This window comes from Drosophila rhopaloa, unplaced genomic scaffold (genome assembly GCF_018152115.1).
Source record: "Drosophila rhopaloa isolate 14029-0021.01 unplaced genomic scaffold, ASM1815211v1 contig_47, whole genome shotgun sequence".
Classification (NCBI taxonomy): Eukaryota; Metazoa; Arthropoda; class Insecta; order Diptera; family Drosophilidae; genus Drosophila; species Drosophila rhopaloa.
Window position 1 is genome coordinate 4185577 of NW_025335142.1, and position 21064 is coordinate 4206640.

The 21064-nt window shown below is 37.0% G+C and overlaps 1 protein-coding gene across 1 annotated transcript in view; it reads left to right on the forward strand.

The window, feature by feature from the left end:
- The window catches only part of LOC108045859 (elongation factor-like GTPase 1), an 80385-nt gene that overhangs the window by 33466 nt on the left and 25855 nt on the right, over positions 1-21064 (forward strand). The gene's annotated exons all lie outside the window — the stretch shown is intronic.

Here is a 21064-nt window from a genome sequence, read left to right on the forward strand (position 1 = left end):
CGCTTTCTCTGCGCATGTTGCCAGCTTTTGGCAGCGAATGTTGCCAGGGCCAATTGACAAATGAAGAGCGTTAATTGCAACATGTTGCTGGGCGAAGCCATTAGGCCGGGCTCACGCCTTCTTTAACGTATCTGGCGGATACGTATCTGCGAGATATACGAGCCCATGCTCTATTCAATTAGTCATTCCCGACACTCGTCGGCCAAGAGAGGAATAAGGAGTGATACACAGAGAAAAAGGCCACCCAATAGCAAATATTCGCGACACAAGAACGTTTCCATTGAAAACTTAAAAGTTAAAAAAGTGGAGTTGCTATTGAACATTTTTAACAAGGCCATATAGTGCTACAAGAAAAGTGCTTTTTATTTGCCAATTAAAACAGAGTGTTTTTAAGGTTTTAACAATGTAGTTTTCTGTCGAATTTATTTAAATATTAAGTTCTAAATTCTTCTATGTGAATGTTTGCTTTGTTTTTCACATTTTTAACAGTGAAAGACAATTATCTCTACTAATTCAAGCTAAATTCCTTTGCATTAGTCAAGCTTATGTACTATTACTTAAAGAATGTTTACTTATTAAATTATTTTTCTGTGTATACGGCCTTATTCTTGAGCTGCTTTCGCTTCAATGTCAACTTGGCTCGTTTAGTCTGTCATCGATTTGGACTGGTACTCGCAGAACCAGACGAGCTAACACCTCTTCCCCAAAACCAGCTAAAAAATTCTTGGTTTCTCTCTGGTTCAATTTAGCTAAATGCTTTCGCATTAAACATAATTTGTCGCGGCCTTCTTAATTTCAGATTGGGAAGTATGTAGCTCTATATCGAACACTCTCTCTTCCAGTATCATTTCTTTTTTCGTTTCTCAAGACCTTTCTCCCTCTGGGTGATCTATAGCCCCAATCGTGCTCAGAAGTTCTAATGAACTTCTGGGGGCTCATCCATTTCCATTTCTTAGTCTTCTCATATTTATACACTAACAAAGAGTGCTTTGAAGAATTTCGAGTCAGACTAATTTAACTTCCATTTAAATTTTTGTATACGACTTTAAAAACTTTTGTTATAAAAAATGTCTTGTCATTAAATTTTTATTTATTTATTACATGCTTAATATTCTATAAAGCATTTATATATTTTGGTAAACAAAGTATATATTTGGTAGAAATATTAAAAATTTAAAAATAACAGTAAAGAAAACTACATTTTCCTGGCTTCCAAATAAAAATATAAATTTTACAATAAAGCAAATTGAATAATAAACTTCTAACGACCGCGCTACAGAGATCGAATTTCTTAATCTACAAAACATCGCAAATATGTTTTCCCTAATTCCAAAGAGCATTAAGTATGCCAATAAACATTTTTCCATGTCCCCTTTCATTTTTCAAGCAAATAGGCTCCAAACAATTTCCCTAACGCCTGGGAACTGCAATAAAACAATAACAAATGAACTAATAAGAAAACGTTGCTAACTGAAGCTCAAGTTCAGCGGAAAGGCTGTTGTATTGTGGAGCTTCCCATTTTTCACGTAGCCGCGCAATAAAAGAAACTGAGCGTTAATTAAAAAAATAGCCATAGATCAATGCACCTGATAGATGCGGGAAATGTTTGTTCTACTGCCTGTGTTGCTAGTTTCAAGTTGCTGGTTGCCAGTTACCAGTTGTATGTAAGTGTGTTGCTGCTGTGGCAGCGGCAGAAATTTGCCAGCGGCAAATGTGGTGTAATTTGTGAGAAAGAGGCTGGTCTCCTTAGCCCTTTTTAGAGCCACCTAATGGAGGGAGCCCAGAGCCATCTCAGAACCCAAAAAAAAAAGCAGGGGAAAACGGAAAAAAGAATGGGTAGAACGTTGACAAGGCTGCAGGCGCTTCCTTCATTAACATGGAATGGGTGGAAAAACTGGTCAACTGTTTGGTTTTCGACTCTGACACACATAAGGCGTTTGTAATCATTATGGGATAAACGCCGGAGTTGTTAACTCCTTCTGCAACTGTTGCTGCTGCTGTTGCTGTTGTGAGTGGGTGCTGCTGTTGCGTGGTTGCAACTTTCTTCCTCTCTTATCTTTTGTGCATATGCAGCGGGCACAGCAGCAACATCGGCAGACACAGCAGCAACATCAACGCAATGGCGGCGTCTGCATTCTTTGCCTGCTATAAAATATGCGACCGACGATCATCTAAGTACAACAGCAGCAACACAACAGCAACTGCTGCAGCACCGCAGCAACTCTTGAACTTTACTGAGCTATGAAAATGCTTTTGCCCTTTTTCTATGCTGTCTTCTTCTTATTTTTCTGCAGGCTGCAACTGTTTAGCATGATCTGCACTGAAAAAAGTGTTACATTGGTTGATTCGAGTCAAATGTGACACTTTTTTTAAGGCTTATTATTTAATTATAATTCCAACTGGCCTTTTTTTAAATGAGCACGGTTGAGTTTTAAAATACAACTTTAAATAGATCTTGAACTAAAACAATAAAAAAAATTCCAGTCAAAAATAAATTGTCAGTTTAAGATGTATAATTGGGTTTGTAATTAATTGCAAAACTCGACTTTATATTAGGCTTTCAAGAAACTTGGCAAAGACGATTTTTGACTGATTTATAAAATTATATTGAACAATCTTTATTTCAAATTAAAATGTAAATACGCTTACGACTTTTCTGTTTAACTTGGTTTTAATATCTTTTTTATGATAAAGTTCCTTTCTTAAATATATATAATTTTCTTCAGTGGGGCTTAAATGAGTGAAAGAGAGAGGGAGACGCAGCACGATGTTGCTGCTCCTGCTCAAGTGCCAATAGCAATCTTCTTTTTTTCAGCCGCTTTTCCTCCTGCCGTTGTTGTTGTTTATTTCCCCCTGGCTTGATCTTTTGGTCTTTGGCGGTAATTTTTCTGCGCAACTTTTTCCTCTTGGCCAATACTTTGTTGGTTCGGTTGCCTTCGCTTCGGTTTTCCTACTCCTCTCTATTTCGGTGCCATTTAAGCGCTGCTCTTTTTTTATCTGCCAAAGTTTTGTCTTCATTTTTATTTTAATAGCGATCTTGATACCACCGCTTCGACTCCTCCACTTCTATAGCTGGTCTTCTGCGGTATCTTCTCTTTATCACATAATGATTTCAAATGGTGCGAAATTAATTTGAATTATTACTGTTATTAGCTGTTATTTGTGTAATGGCCAGTGCCTGATCGCACCCAAAAAGTCTCTGTGGCGATAGTACAGTTGCAGTTCCTGCAGATGTTGCAAGTTGCTGCCGTACATTATGCAAGTCGTGGGTAACTAATTCCACAAGAAATGCTCGCAAATTCAGTGATAAGCTATGAGAACTAACAATTTCAGCTGCAACCATTGCTGTGGTAGGCACATAGGAAAAAATGCTATTATCTGGGGTGCTAAAGAAATCTCTTCAAAAGAATTCCAACCGATTCAAATTAGATTACAATTTTGTTGGAACGATTTCTGTAGTACCCCGGATTGCCTTCAAATTTTAAAATTGTTTAGCATTTCTTAATTTCACTTTATATAAAAATATTTTTTAAATAATGTACAGAAATATAAATAAATATTTAAATGACTATGTACTAGATGAGAATGATTTACGCACTTAACCATATTTCTTTTTTGGCAAAGTGATGGATTGAGGAAAACAAAGCTACGTATATTCCACAGATATGGTTTATTCTAAGTAAAAAATCGTCGAGTTGGTGACTAGACTTGGTGGCATTTTTTCCTGTGCAACCTTGGCATCAATTACCAATTCTCGTTGGCCGGTTAAATGACAACGGCTTTGTTGTTTGGCAGCGGCTAGCTGGCCACATTTAAATTTATTAAAACTGCACCAGCCACTAACGGACATCGCTTGGAATGTGCAACATGTTGCTGCTGCTGTGCAGTAAGTTGCTGTTGCTGTTTCTGTTGCGTTCAATGACCAAGGTGATCTTGTCCCTCGTCCCGGCATCCTGATGGCGCCTCGGTCATTTGCAATTTGCCATTTTACCATCTTTAGCGTTTTGCATGCAATTTGATGCCATTTGTCATTTGCTTAATTGTGCCCAGGCTGTGTGCTGCACTTCCTGCCAGATCAGTTCGGTTCAGTTCGGTTGAGTTGACTTGAGTTGAGTTGAGTTGAGTGTGTCTTACCGTTTCTAATTGTTGCCCGGCACGCAGTGTTACCTGCAATCTGCCGACTCGGACCCATTTAGTTTCAATTAATCAAGTTGTCGCTGCACGCGTCTATTAGCTGTTTATGACAAGTGTTCTCGGGCGACGGATTGAGGGAATATCTCGGACTCCCGAGATCAGAGGCAGACGCCTCGGGTTCTGTCCGCCTGTCGCTCATTAGCGGCGCCCCCGAAGTGGTCCTGCCGCAGCTCCCCCCGCCGCCCATAAGCCGTTTGTTATTAAATATACTTGTGGCAGTTGCCGCTACTGCCTGCCGGGGTTTTGAACTGTTCTGTGCGGCTCCTTAACTCTAGCTCCAACTTCGAATCGGCTTTGTCTTACTACCCAATATTCGTAAAGCTTTCGGGTATACTGTATTTTAGTATTTTTAAAAACCTCCTTTCTTTGAAGTGCACTTAAGCCTCACAATACTTGTTTTTAATAAATATAAAAGCATAGTTTTTAAGGTCCAATTTAAGCAAATGTACAATATCAATGATGAAAAATTAAGTAAAACTTCGGCATTCTTTTCTCTTACTTTAAAAGTGTTCAAGAATTGCGAGGAACTTGATTATAATATTTAAAATAAGGGGTAGAGTAGATCAAAATCATTTTTTAAAACAAAGGTTTATCGGAAACATTTTTAATAAATCAAATCATAAAATGTACTTTCCTTTATGTCTATAAAGACTAGACATGGAATGCAACATGAATAGAATGTTTAAAAAAATCCACTTCTGACACATTTTTTAATCTTTTAATTAAAATTACCTTTCTAATTATTAACATAACATCTCGTTGTCTCATAATTACCGCACTTTGCCATCTTATTGGAAACCGAAAAGTATAAAATATTTATTTAGGCCTGACACGATGCATTTTGCTTTGCTACCGTAAATCATGTTTATTCCGCTAATTCTATTAATGCAACCAGAAACATGAAAAACTAGTGCATATTGCATTTTCATTCCACTAATTGACTGCTGTTGCATGGCTGGGAACATTTTGACTTTAGCTAATTTCTACTTTATAAATATGAGTACATAAATACATAAGCGGGTATCTTATAGTCGGAATACAAAACCATTGTAGTTTTTTCTCAGTTTCGGTTAGTTTCGTAATGGGCAAGTTCTTTAATGTTCCACTTTGGGTTTATATTCAGGTACCGTTGCATATGTGGGGGAAATGGTTGAAGGCTTCATTTCTTTTTTTTTTTTTGGTAAAAGATTGCGCCATTTTTTGCGCCCAGCTGTCACAGGTTCGTTGACTCCCAGACGAGCAGTTGGTGTTGAAACAATCATGTCCGAACCAGTGGCCAACTCTTGACGGGCCCATTGCATAATCCGCGCCATAAGAGCCACATAGCTCTCCAGATCCAGATCGAGATCCAGACAGACAGGCTTTGCGGCGGTAATTACCATTGTCTGCTAAATTGATTTCGAAATGTTTAAGTCGGCAATTTTCGGTGGCCCAGGATGTGAAGATGTTTAGAGTTAGTGGAGCAGTTGGCGGCCAACAATTGTGGGTCAAAAGCTCCTCCAGATGGGATCCAGTGCAGATAGCCATTTAATGGCTTAAATGATCATCGCCTGGGCTTGGCAACTGTTCTAACTGTCTGTGAGCTAATCAATCCGGTGATCTGTTCCTTAGCTAAAGTTCAAAATGGGGCAATCTTATGTGTTCATTTCGTGGGTAAGCGATATTTTACATGATGTTTGATGGGCCGTTATCTAAAGAGTTTACTCATAGATTCAGCAACGATTGTAACATTTTTATTTAAGTACATAATCGTTTTAATGGCTCATTAAAAGATAAATGTCAAAATAGATTTACTATTATAAGTATGGCTTATTTGTGTTTTCTTATCAATAACTTGTTTGTCTTAACTCTAAAGAATTTCTTAATATTCTCAAAGCTAATTTAACCCAAAAAGAAAATCTACTTTAAGATGTCATCATAAGACTATTGATTATTACTGATCTTACAGCCAGTCTTTCTTTCATTAATATCTTTTAATGAAGCTTTGCCAAACCAGGAGAAATAATCTGTGCTCTCATTCCTCGAAGATTTTCTGGGTGTGCAAATGGAGGCGATTACAACAAATTCCAAATGCCACTGACTCTGAATTTCCCTGCAGCAATCTATTGGCAACTGGTTCGGCCTCCTCATTTTTATTTCACTTATTTCCCGATTATGATGCTCGGGATTGGGATGCTGCAGTTCAGTTTCTCCATGTGAAAGCGGCACTGGACAAACTAGAATTTATCTCTGGATATATTCTCATATGAACACGCACTAGATAAGCCAGCTGCAGAAACCAGTTGCGGTTATCGGAACCTTCTATCGGCAGATCTAGATACTCGTAAAACTGACACCCCCCACGAACTAATTGCGTCTCATTTCCATTTATCTCGATGCGTCGGCTGCAAATGAATTACGGCACCTGCAAACAAATTAAAACCGTGGCAAGCATTGCAAGTTTCCCTAATTCGCAATTCCACTCTCCAATCTTTGCCTTTCGCATTAAGTTTTTTAATTTAACGTCTGCTTAGGTAGCAATTTTCATGCGTTTTTCAGCGATGAGAATCATTTCTGTACACTGCTGTGTACTTTTTGTCCATTAAGGTACATAAAATAAATAAAATATTTGATTTGAAAGTAGCATACAAATTGTATCATTATATATTTTATTTCAACATTTATTTTTTAAAAGCTTGAGTACTAATTATTAATTAAATGTTATACGAGTCTCAATCAACAAGCTGTTAATTATTATAGTATGGCAAATACCCAATAAATATAATGAAATATAATATTTTTGCCAATGTCTTCGTTGCTGTTTCACACCTATGTTTAGAATTTGGAATTTAACTTGTACCTTATTTGGTTTAATAAAGCCAGCACTGTGCATTTCTTAGTTCTTGCGTGTTTAGCTTTTATTTATTTATCCCTGGGTCCCTGCCACTTGTTGCGCCCGTTTGCCAAATGCAATTAAATCTGTGTCGTGTGTGCAACAATTGCACTTGGCAATTGCAACTGTGCCGCATAATTGTGCCAAATGATTTTGTAATTATGTATTTGGTTTGTCTCGTGGACATGCCATGCAATCTGAGCCGGTTTCAGTGCCACTTCCATCTCCCTGCTGTGTTTTTAATGCTTTTTTTTTGGTCATGTGAGTGACATCACAGTAGCAGCCACACAGCACAAAGTCATTGTCAACAATGTCAGCCAGACCCACAACACCAGGCCAGTGCGGACCAGACCGGCAAGTCTGTTCGGGCCATGACACCACACAAAAAGAAGGCTGACAAAATTTAATTAAAGCGCATGACGAAAAATTCTTTGAAAAATTGTTTAGACGAGATCCGATGACTTCAGGAAGATGTAAAGGCACACATATAATACCCTAACTATTAGGGATTGATATACAAAATCTGATAAAATGAGCTTTAATACATAGTAATAAGATTAGATCAACTTAATGTAGTTCAATTTCCTGATAATCATGTTTAGCTCAATCTGCTAGAATGCTATCATTATCATTAAAGCTTCAGTTTAATGTATATTTCGATTACTGTTTGGAAATAATGTAAATAAATATTTACCTATATAAAATATATATTTAGCTGAAGCTAAAATTGAAATAATAACACTCTAGCAGATTGAAGTAAATTTTCTTACCGACTTTAAAGCTTTTAACAAAAAAATGACGACGTGATGATTTATATCAAAAATATACAAATAAAAGACTGCCCTGATAAATAAATCTTTGCAAATAAATACGTATTGGTTGTACTAAAGAATTTAATAGATATTCAAGTCACCGTGTCGTGTTTTTAATGCAGCCAGACCATTAAGGGTATTTCTTAAAACTATATAAAGACACTGCCGACACCTTCAAAGTTACACATTCCCAATTTTTTCCTGTCTGCTCTATTTTTGTTTTTTGTTAGACAAGCAAGTCTAAAGTGTCAAAGTCGTCGCAGAGTGTAAAAAGAAGAGTAGTGGGAAGGGCGGCATGTGGCACCATGGTTGGGTATTTGGCAAAGTTTTCTTGAACTTCACACGAAGCCAATTAAATGGCGACACGTTACGGAACATGGTCGAGGCATCATCCTCGTCATTATCATCATCGTCAGAGCCTATTCCCCAGTGGCGATGGGAGATGGAGATGGAGATGGCAGCTATGGGTATTGGAAAATGGGTCAATGATGGCTTAAATTGTGACTGGATAAGGTTGAAAGCCGTGAGGTGTGGGCTTGACATTTGATCGCATCTGCCGATCCGATCCACTCGGCTGATTGACTGATGAATCTTTGCGGGCTCTTTGCGGTTTGATTTATGACGATCGATGGCAAGTTTCATTCAACTTTCTTCCATTTTGCATTTGCAGTTTTCCTTGACTCGCTTCTTGCGGCTGCCGTTTCCATTGCTATGATATTGTTATTGAGATGTAGCCCCTTGGCTTTGCACACTGTGCCGTCCTGGCAACAATTTGTCTAATGTCCCAATTTGGTCGCCTGCCTCTCAGTCTCGCTGTTTCCCTATCTGTTTCTTTGTCTTAATATCTATCTGATTCCAATCAGCTGCTAGAGATGGTTAACAGCCAGCAGAGTGACTGAGAAGCTTCAGTTTTTATTGTTACTTAGGAGTGGATTTAAAGTAAACAAATGCTATTTTCTTTTATTCCTTTTTTTCTTTACCAATTTTAGTTTTTGTTTTATATATAGAAAAAGCATTATGTAGAATATTCATTTTTTCTTAGCGACTACGTTTTATATTATGAGAACCTAAAGAAGTAATGTAACTTATAACTACCAGACAAATTAGTAAGTTTAGTATTTTGTTTTGTATTTATAACAAGACAGCTTTATAATATATAATTATTATTTAAAACTTTATCTGCGGTTATGAATTAAATGCAAGTTTTGTTTTTAAAATATTACAGGAATATAAGTTCTGAAAACTTCACAAACTTTTAAAGAAATTGCATTTTTTAAATCAAACTTACTTCCAACACGTACTTCCTATTCGAGTAGTCCCATCTCCCTTTAAATCGTATCAATGACAAGGCAAACCGAAACTCCAAGATCGACGCGATGAGGAGGCCCTATAATTTCCGCACTCTTGCCGCCCGCTGAAACCTGGCTAGTCGCTCGCTCACTTGTCCCATTTATTTATTTTGTATTTTTCTGCCGTTTAAATTTAATTCACGATTCGCGCTGCCATCGAACGGCGACAAAGGAACGGAGAAAATTCCCTCGACGACGGATTGCAATTTTCTATCTCTATCTGGCTGGTTGCTTTTCCTTCTAACAAGGCAGCGGACGGGACGGGCTTTTCTTTAGCTTACTTTCCGATTTAGCCAGCCAAAGTTGGAAAATCTCCTCGCTCGCGTACTTAACCGCAATAATTTTTGCTCATTTGAGTGTCGTGGAAATGAGTTAAAGTCGCGATACTCTGACATTGCCACTTGGCATCGTCGCTTCTTCTTCTGCACTTTAAAAAAATTATAATATACTTAAAATCATGACCAAACCTTAAAAGCAATGTTACCGCGTATGTATTTTTTTTGGGTACTTAAAAGTGAACACAGACTATAGGAAAATTTTCTGTGGTCGAATAACTTATATTCTTAAAACAACAATTAGATATTATAATAAGTATCGTTTCATTAAAGTTGTTTGCAAACTCTCAGGAAAAGGTAAAGAATTAATTAAAAGAGGTGTCTCAACTTCTTGCTCAATTTTAAAAATCTCAATTTGAAGACTGTATGTTTTGAAATGATGAACATTTCTTATATTAAAGTGCAAACTTATTTTCTGTGTATACTGCCTAATGTAATGTGAGCATTACTTATTTCCATTTTTGTTTCTTGTACGCCGCCGCTTAATTCATTAATTTCCCACAGAGTCGAGTGGTAGCTGCATCTGCACTAGGCAGCTACAAAGTCAATTACAAACGTGAAACCGTTGAAAGTTATCACCTTCGCGCGGGAGTTTGTGGGACCGAAATAAACCGCAATAAACTTGCACAAATTGTCGCTGCGCTCTCTAATCATTGTCAGCCGTAATGAAGTTGTTCTCGGATTCGCTCGAATTTCTGGGTTTTCGGGGTTTACTGCCCGACCGAAGAGCCCAAGGCTGCTACTTACTTGTGTAATATTTTTATGGCCCATATTAAATCGTAAATCCTTTTCTGAGTACTCTTTTGGTGGTCATTTCCGGGAGTTAGATGACCCCTATTACGCGGGTTTTGTTTATATTACAGTTTTGACACGGGCACTAAAATGTATGTATTAAAAAAAAATTCATTACAGTAAAGAGTGTTTTTTATCCGACAAAAATTAATGCACGGTTTAAATTTTTAACATATTGTGAACTAAACTTTTAAACAACCTTGGGAGAGAATTGCTGACATTAATACATTTTAAGTTATTTAATATAATGATATATATATAATATAATGAAACAAGAAAGAAAAGCTAACTTCGGACGGAGCCGAAGTTGATATACCCTTGCAGAATATTCTATAAATTATATTCTTCAAAATTATTCATATGATGTATTCTTAATACTCATAAAAAGTCCCAAGTTCCTAACTTTAAAAACACCAAAGTTATGGCATTTCCAATCGTTCAGTTATATGGCGGCTATAGGATATAGTCGTCCGATCCTTATGAAATTCGGTAGGTCGGATTAATTGGGCAAAAATAAAACTTATAGAAAATCCCAACTTCCTAACTTTAAAAACACCAACGTTATGGCTTTTCCGATCGTTCAGTTATATGGCAGCTATATGATATAGTCGCCCGATCCGGCTCGTTCCGACTTATATACTACCTGCAATAGAAAGACAACTTTTGGGAAAGTTTCAAGCAGATAGCTTTAAAACTGAGGGACTAGTTTGCGTAGAAACGGACGGACGGACAGACGGACATGGCTATATCAACTCAGGAGGTGATCCTGATCAAGAATATATATACTTTATAGGGTCGGAAATGTCTCCTTCACTGCGTTGCAAACTTTTGACTGAAATTATAATACCCTCTGCAAGGGTATAAAAAACATTTTTCTATAACTATATCTAATGCTACAAAATATTTTATATTGAACAAAAAAACTTCTGGGCAATAAATAAAAAAATTAAAATCAACAAGAAAGGAAAGCTAACTTCGGGCGGAGCCGAAGTTGATATACCCTTGCAGAATACTCTGTAAATTATATTCTCCAAAATTATTCATATGATGCATTCTTAGTACTCATCAAAAATCCCAACTTCCTAACTTTAAAAACACCAAAGTTATGGCATTTCCAATCGTTCAGTTATATGGCAGCTATAGGATATAGTCGGCCGATCCTTATGAAATTTGATAGGTCGGATTGATTGGCTAAAAATAAAACCCATAGAAAATCCCAACTTCCTAACTTAACAAACACCAAAGTTATGGCATTTCCGATCGTTCAGTTATATGGCAGCTATAAGATATAGTCGGCCGATTCTCATGAAATTCGGTAGGTCAGATTGATTGGCCAAAAATAAAACCTATAGAAAATCTCAACTTCCTAACTTTACAAACACCAAAGTTATGGCATTTCCGATCGTTCAGTTATATGACAGCTATAGGATATAGTCGTCCGATCCGGCCGTTCCGACTTATATACTGCGTGCAAAGGAAAGAAGGGTGTGTGCAAAGTTTCAATTCGATATCTTTAAAACTGAGAGACTAGTTCGCGTAGAAACAGACAGACGGACAGACAGACGGACAGACGGACAGACGGACAGACGGACAGACGGACAGACGGACGGACGGACAGACGGACATGGCTATATCAACTCAGGAGGTGATCCTGATCAAGAATATATATACTTTATAGGGTCGGAGATGTCTCCTTCACTGCGTTGCACACTTTTGACCAAAATTATAATACCCTCTGCAAGGGTATAAAGATTCTACGAATGCTGCAACTGATCTCACATGGTCTTTAGCATTTTCTATAACTAAAATTTATATGAATCTTCCTTGTTTAAAATAAATCATTATACCCTTGCAGAGGGTATTATAATTTTGGTCAAAAGTGTGCAACGCAGTGAAGGAGACATCTCCGACCCTATAAAGTATATATATTCTTGATCAGGATCACCTCCTGAGTTGATATAGCCATGTCCGTCTGTCCGTCTGTCCGTCTGTCTGTCCGTCTGTCTGTTTCTACGCGAACTAGTCTCTCAGTTTTAAAGATATCGAATTGAAACTTTGCACACACCCTTCTTTCCTTTGCACGCAGTATATAAGTCGGAACGGCCGGGATCGGCCGACTATATCCTATAGCTGCCATATAACTGATTGATCGGAAATGCCATAACTCTGCTGTTTGTTAGGTTAGGAAGTTGGGACTTTCTATGGGTTTTATATTTGGCCAATCAATCCGACGTACCAAATTTCATAAGGATCGGCCGACTATATCTTATAGCTGCCATATAACTGATTGATCGGAAATGCCATAACTTTGGTGTTTGTAAAGTTAGGAAGTTGGGATTTTCTATGGGTTTTATATTTGGCCAATCAATCCGACGTATCAAATTTCATAAGGATCGGCCGACTATATCTTATAGCTGCCATATAACTGATTGATCGGAAATGCCATAACTTTGGTGTTTGTAAAGTTAGGAAGTTGGGATTTTCTATGGGTTTTATATTTGGCCAATCAATCCGACGTACCAAATTTCATAAGGATCGGCCGACTATATCTTATAGCTGCCATATAACTGATTGATCGGAAATGCCATAACTTTGGTGTTTGTTAAGTTAGGAAGTTGGGATTTTCTATGGGTTTTATTTTTGCCTAATCAATCCGACATATCAAATTTCATAAGGATCGGCCGACTATATTCTATAACTGCCATATAACTGAACGATTGGAAATGCCAGAACTTTGGTGTTTTTAAAGTTAGGAAGTTGGGATTTTTTATGAGTATTAAGAATGCATTATGAATGATTTTGGAGAATATAATTTGCAGAATATTCTGCAAGGGTATTTCAACTTCGGCTCCGCCCGAAGTTAGCTTTCCTTTCTTGTTTTTACATCGAACGTTGAGTTTTATAATAAAACAAGAATTTTGAGAATTGATAGTGGACTTATGTATTTTAGTCATTCTTGAAATATTACCTTCGTGTGCCATTTTGTGGGTCATTCTACTTCGAGTTAAAAGCTCAGCACAAATATTTTAAGTATTTCCAGATGTTTTAGTTGCACCATTGACCATTCGACCTATGGCAGCATTAGTATCGGAACGGTGTCCAAACGCTATGACCCAGTGAGGAGGTGAAGTAAACTGGCTAACAAACTGGACAACTCTTGGCCTTTTGTCTGGCCATAAGTCTTTTGTATGGTGTCGACGCATTTGCATTTCTTTCTGTCGGTTCGTTTTTTTTTGTAACTGTCCAGGTCAACGAGAACTTATGAGTGGAATAAACACATTGTATCGATATCTTTTGGCCTGACCTCGACTTAGACTGGTTTATATGCAAATTAATTAATTCAGCTCCCAATCTTTAATGTCATATTTCAACATTCGTTGTGCGTTGCATTCTCACCCCGAACAATGGCCCCCAAAAAAGTCTTCATAAAGAAGTTTCTACCAACTCTCTAAGCCCAATGAAAGTGATTTTCCTGACCCCATTTTAAGGAAAAACCATCTTTTGGTGAAGAGCAACAAAATTGGCTTGTAAAAATGTTTCGCATGTTTATCATATTTCTTGATTTTACTTTTTCCTCTCCGTTTCTGTTTCTGTCCCTGTCAGTTTTCTATTTTCCAAGTTGGACGCATATTTTCCGTGGTTTTTCCACAGCGTCCCACGCTCTTAATTACCCCCTCCGTCACCCGCCTTTTACAACTAGCCTCAAGACAGTTTGCGTAGTTCAAACTCAGCTTTAATTGGTAGCTATCTCTTCTCTCTTTCCCCCTCCTCCTCTCTCTCTCTCTGTTGCACTTTGATAGTCCGTTTTTTGTGGCTGTTTGGATTGTCCTTGTTGGTTTTTCTCCTCCTTTTGCGGTTGCCAATTTTAATTTGTAAATGTGCTAGAGGATGCTGTCCAAATGTTTTGATTTAATTTTCTCAAACATTTCTGAAGAAACCCATTTAAATGGATAAACCAAGAAAAGGACGCAACGTCGTCATAAATTTGTTTTATGGTGAAAGGTTGTTGCTAGAATTACCATAATCCCAGTTTGTTTTCTCACATTCATCACTGAATTATTGGTGAAGATTAATCGGTTATCTGGGGATTATATTTTTAAATAAGTTAAAGTGGTATTTAGAAGGGGATTGATTTAAAGGTGACGTGACTTGTTAAATTAGCATATAAATAATACAAAATATATATAGTTTGCAATAGAGTTGTAAATCCGATTTAATTCTGATTTGATCCACCCTTTTAACCCCTAGTTTCTACATACATACTCTGCCAGTTCAAATACCCAATTCAAATCGCTTTTCAAACTTAATTTCGCCTAAAATGCAGATCTTATCACAGGTAATTCCAACATGTTGCAACTGTCAGCGAATGAAAAAAGATCTGACACCATCATCTGCCTTATCTGCCATCTCCCATGAAATCCCAACCATCCAGAGACCACACAACAGCGGAGACAAAGGATTGTCAACATGCCATGGTCTTAATGATTTTTATGAGTTCATTAAAAATGTATTTTGAAAATTGTTATATTTATGAGGGAAGTGCCTGAGTGGGGGCCAATTGTTATTGTGCATTTGCATTAAATTATTGAAACATTTTTCGCGCTCTCCCCGGCTGACATTGTTTTTGCCGGTCCGTGTTTGCAAGCGGCTTCATTAAGTGCAATTGCAAGGCGGCTCTGCCTGGAAACTGCCAATACCTACTCCTTACACTGAGAAAAAAAGTATGGTTACATTTGTATAAAATAAATAGTTAGAAACTATAACATCCCTGGATACCTCATCCTTGTTCTCTAAAGACATTTTCTTTTTTGAATCTAAAATAAAAATGTCTTTTATGTTTTATTAAATATATCTTAGGGTTCTTTAAGATATAATTGAAAATGTTGTATTTAGTGTAAGCAAAGAAGTTATAACACTCTTAAAACGAAAAGCAATTGAAATCGTGTTTCCAAAGCTCACAGTGGAATTTTTAATATGATTGTAGATGTTTTTAAAAAGCTTTTTAAAATTTCTCTTATTTTCCTAGATTAAAAGAAAGAAATATTATTTTGTATCATTAAGATATAATTCAAATGTATATCTATTTTCTAATTCACTTGAGAAACCTTTAAATAGTTTTATTTAAAAATAGAAAAATGTTTTAAATTATTAATTTCAAGTTCAAGCTTAAATTTTCTGAAGACCAAAGTCGATTTTTTTTGTAACAAAATTGTTTTTAATATATTGTACAACCTAATGTTACACTTAAATTTGTCCTTTACTTGAACAAGAAATATGTAAATGTTCAGAAACTCAACCTTTTCGCCCATTTAAACTTTTTTTCTGACTGTGTAAACCTTTCCTCACATGTCTGTCAGTCAGTGATGGTGTGACAGACCTCAGCAGCAACAGAAACAAGAGAAACAACAAGCCACCGCAACACCCGCAAGTTGGAAGCGTTGGCAACTTTGGCAGCCGTTAAAACTGCTGATGATGTCTGCGGCTTTGTTGCCATATCCACTACTACTACTGCAAAGGGGGGGTGGGGGGTTTTGGGCTGGCTGCTGCTGCTGCCAACGCGTATTCATCATCATTTCTGTCATCCAGGCATGGGATGGGAGCCATGGGGAAAAACCTTTGCTCGCATGATGCGCTTGAATTTTCTCTTGCACCTAAATTATATTTTTCCTCCTGCCTTTGGTGCTCTTTCTTTTTCTTCTTCAGTGGCTGCTGCTGTCAATGGTTATTTTTTCCATTAATTTGATTTTCCTCAAGTGATTTTTCCATCTCAACTGTTTTTCTTTTGCTATTTGAAAAGGAAAGTAAACGTTAAACTTGCATATTTATCTTCTAAATATTTTTGCGGACTTGTTTTTTTGGTTGACCTAATTTGAATTGAGTTCAAATTGTAAAGTCAAAAAACTACATTTTACATTATCTTTAAAAATAACATTTGCCAAGTGCATAAACTAAAGTAATAAACTAAATAAAAATCTTTTTTTGCTTTCTAAAATCAACTTTAATGAATATAAATTAAACTTATTTGCACTCATAAGTTGAGTAACCCTCTTTTTTAAAATGCAAAATCTGAAGTCCCATTTTATAGCTGAATATCTAAAACCCTTATATAAAATGGAAAGTTTTATTTTAATTACAAATAAGCTAATAGGTTTATCTCCTAGGGGTTTTATGCCAAAAATTTTCGCAACCACTCATTTTGTTTATTTAATTAGAAGAGGACCTGGTGGGTGAAGAAGAAATTTCGGGGTTCGTGTCATTAATTACTCAGCAGGCCACTTGGACACGGTCTTTGGGTAGTCAAGTAGTTGGCCAAGTGGCTACGCTTGGCCAAAACTGCAGCCCAGCGGGATTCTGGCACTCGGATTCGCATTTGGACGCGCATGGGACTTTCTTTCCGAAATGGCCAATTGAGCGGAATCAAGGCAAATACTTCAAGTCTCTCCGCATCTCATTTGAATGCTTGAATCTCGATTTTTGCGGCTTTCCCATGGATCGTTTGTCTTTTTTTGGCCAATTCTTTTCGACTTTTTTCGACAAGGGTGGGGGCGGTGGTGGGAGAAGAAAAACAATCAACGCGCCTTGAAAACGAATTCGCATGACCAAAAGAAATAGTTGAAAAAGTAAATAGGAGTTGGGAGGCAAACAAAATAATATATTCAACTTCGACGGGAAGATACCTTGTAAAAGGTTCACATTTTTTTAAATAGTTAAATTGTCAATTTAATCATATAATTTTTAAAGATTATTCGTTGGTTTTATTTGCTTAGTCAAATTTGATTAAAAAATATACTTTGATCGAAAGATACTTAAGCAATCATCTAAACAAATTTAAAATTGTTCTACAGATAAGCAACATTAAGTTGTTGATTATTTCTTTACAATAATTGTATTCGTAAAATATTCGTATTAATATTAATTTTGTATTGTTAAAAATATAAATAGAAACATTGCAAAAAACTAAATAGATTTCAGTCGTAGGTTTTTCGCAAAACGCTTAAAGCCCATTTGGCAATTGCTGGGTATTCCAGCTATAGTTTATTTGGCCTTTGTTGTGCACACTTTTTGGATTGTTGGCCAAGTAAATACTTAAATATAGCACACACTTAAATCGCTGTTGATATTGTGTAGCGAAAGTGAAATTTAGTCTGCCCCTTTACCTGGAAGTGGCGAACAAAAAAAAGCGCCGAACAAAAAAAGTAACTAAAGACTTAAATGCGAGATTCGCTTACGGAAGTTCCAAATTTGAAGAGATTTCTTTAAGTTTTTACCAAAGTTTTTGCGATAATTTTTTGCTTGCAATTCTCGGAGTTGTTTGGTTAGTCTAATGAAAGTTAATTACAACATCAAAGCGTTGTCGCTGCCACTGATCTCCGGTGATCTTGGGGTCCACTCCTCCTGGTCCTCCTCCTCGCCTGCGCACAAATTCCGATTAGGCGCGGCCTAAAAGGCGGGAGAAAAAAAAAATTGTGCGATGCCAGCCAAACTCTAAGTAGAGAAAGTACATGTAAAAGTATCTGAAAGATGCGAATCTGCTGCCGCTTTGGGGCTGTGGGGTCAAAATCGCTGGCGACTTTTACCGCTCGCTTTTGGGCCAAAAAGGCGCGCTGACCCCGCCCACACGAATCATGTGTTTGGTTGTAAATATTACAACATGACTGCTTTTTTTTGTTGTGCTGGGCAGCAGCAACAACGAGATGTTAACTCGAGAGCTGCTCGTCATTTGCATACTTAACACCTTTCGGGAAAAATGCTCATGCTGCAGTGTTGAGGCACTTGAGTCATCTCGGCTTTTGTGTAATTAGAAAATCATCATCAAGTTGCAGTCGTGTGTTACTTTCAATTTCAATGCCTGTGCCTCTGCCCATTGTAATGCATGATTTGTATCTTGTATCTTTGTATCTTTCGGCTTTCGTTTTACGGCCGCACCTCGCCTGCATCTGCATCTCTGTCGATCTGCATCGGCGATGACTTGGCACTGCACTTTGGCTATTACAATTATTGTTATGGTTACTGTTATTGCTTTATTGTTGCAGTTTATTGCATTGTCTGGATTCGCCATTAAGAAACGCTGTGCGGCTTTTTGCATATCACAGATTTTCCTCGGTCAGTTTCCAAAAAATAAATCGATAAACTTTCACCCTGCTGCTGCTCCCATTAAAATCTGTGGAAATTTGTCCAACCGAACATGCACATCCATCGGATATCAATAAGCAATTGTAACGCTAATTGCATTGATTAATGTCTTATCGCACATAAATTATCTCACTGAGCCAAATAAAAATACGAATCAAAATAAAAATAAAAATAAAAACTAAACCCACGAAATTTCACTTTCTAAGCAGCAGGTGAAATCTTCAGTTGAGTGCTTCCTGTATGGCCAAATAAAAAAATCGGTGAAAAGAGCCGCAAAAAGTACCCGCCGCGGTAAAGATATATATTAAGAATAATTATTTTTGAGTGAACAGAGCTCTGCCTGAGCTTCTGTTTCTCATTTCACATTTCTCCCAGGCCAAATTGATAAGAGACAAAGTCCGCAACCCATTCCGGACCTAATGTTGGTCAATTAAATTCATTGAGATGCATAAGCACCTTCCACCAACAACGCATAATTATGCAGATGTTGGCCATTTAAAGGGCCGGCTTTGGTGTCTTCCTCTTGGGCGAGGTTGCATGTCAGGTCGGGCCCACAAATCGCGTCTAATTAGTGACCCGCAAATGAAGAAATTTTTCGGACACTAAACAAATTTCTTCGTGCACTGAAAAAATCTAGAAAGCAATTTAGAAATCTGATGAACGTTATTATATCTTACAACGTGAATTTCAAACAAAAGGTAGTATATGTACGTTAAGTTGTCAAACGTTTTTATTAGTTTTAAGAATTTTATAAAAAAAAGTTATTTTAAAAGTAATTTTTTGGTGCCTTCTATTTTTCCAGTGATTAAAAAAATCTCCTTCAAGACATGCAACTTTGTTTTCGGGGTCTTGTGTTTTGTGGACAGTTCTTGGCTTTGTTTTTTGTTTTGCGGCTAATTTGTTGCTGTTCATTTTAATGATGCGAAAGAAAGTTACCAAAAATGAACGAGAAGAAGCTCTGTTGGCATTTTCTAATGATGCATATAAATCTCGGATCCAATAATCCGAAACCCTGCAACCAATATTTCCCTACTTTGCTTTTGGCATGCAAATTTCAGCCATCGGCTGTCCGGCCAATAATCAAAGCCAATCAATCAATATATGGCCGGCCATCCCAACTTGTTTTAATATATCTGCTTTCGAGGGCGGGGGAGTCGAAGAGTTGGCCGATGATGATGGCTCATAAATTTTGAAAATGCAGACACCTTGACTGCTTTTTGCCTTCTTTCGCTGCTGAAAGATGAGTGGAAATAATTAGTTATCGACGGCATCTGTGCAACAGTAGCAAAGTCAGTCAACTCAACCCCGCTGCGTTTCGATGGGTGATGAAACTTTCGCCAAAATAATAATTACTCAGGAATTTCTATGATCGATGACTTCTGGAATCTCCACTTAAAATATTGCAGAATATTCATTCATGTTAATTTGCGATCCAATAGCGATTAGAGAGGCGTCGATTTTATAAAATGGATTTTGGGTAAGGACATAAACTAATTGAGTCAATAAAAGTAAAATGACTCAAGTAATTTAAGAGGTAAAAGTCAATAAATTTGTGAAATAGTTGAAAAACTGCAATAGAAAATTATACTACTCCAATAAAATATTTACTAATGGCACTTCAGACAAAACAAACAGAAACTCATTGCTGAATGTTTGGTTTTAAGTAATTATTTTTTTTAAGCACGAAAATTATATATGTTTAAACCGATCGTAAGACTATTTATTTGTATACCCATAAAATAAATTCCAAGGGAAAAGATGTCGCTTTAACCAATATACCATTAAACTTTCCTGGTACCCAAAAAACAATTAATTGCCACTTATAAATAGAGCAGAGTACTTACTTTCTATTAACTGAGCTTCGACTTTTACTAAGCCAAAAACATGGACTTTTGGGGACAAGAATCCCATGTCGAAGTGAAAATTGCCGACCTCTGATCAAAATTGAGGACAATGGGGAGGAATGGGCGACAATGAATTATTTTCACAGCTGCTGTTGGCAATTTCGGTGTCTGTGTCTGTTCGTTCTGATGGCTAAAAGTGAGTGAATTTCATAGCCAGCCTAATGAAAAATGTACCGAGCTCCTTAAACTCTAATTAAAGTTTTTAAGTGTCTGTGTGTCTTCAGCTGTTTGTTCATTATTTGCTGGGTCTTGTTAAGGGGCTAATGCTATAAACTGTCTTCTAGCTGTGCCCATTCTGTCTGTTTTCATGTGACTGTGCGGCTGCTGCGACGGCTTCCTTTCCCTGGGTACTTTTCTAAGATCTTTGCTAATTAGTTGGCACAGTAAACGATTTTGAGGATCTTCTATGGTTAATATAAATCCGCTTTATGCATTCAGAAAACTCTCATAGAGTCGCTGGCATATTTCTCCCATGTTTCTTCTTCCGGTTGAGGCTATAAAAAAGTACTCATCTTTTTGTGAGCGCTTTTTATGATTTACTTGGCTTTTCACACTGTATATTTTTACACCTCTTTCTTTCGGTGGAAAATGCAATGATTTTTATAAGCAAAAAATTATTCTTGAAAATTGGTTTTTGCTTTGTTTTATGGATTGGCAGTAATTGAATTTGTGG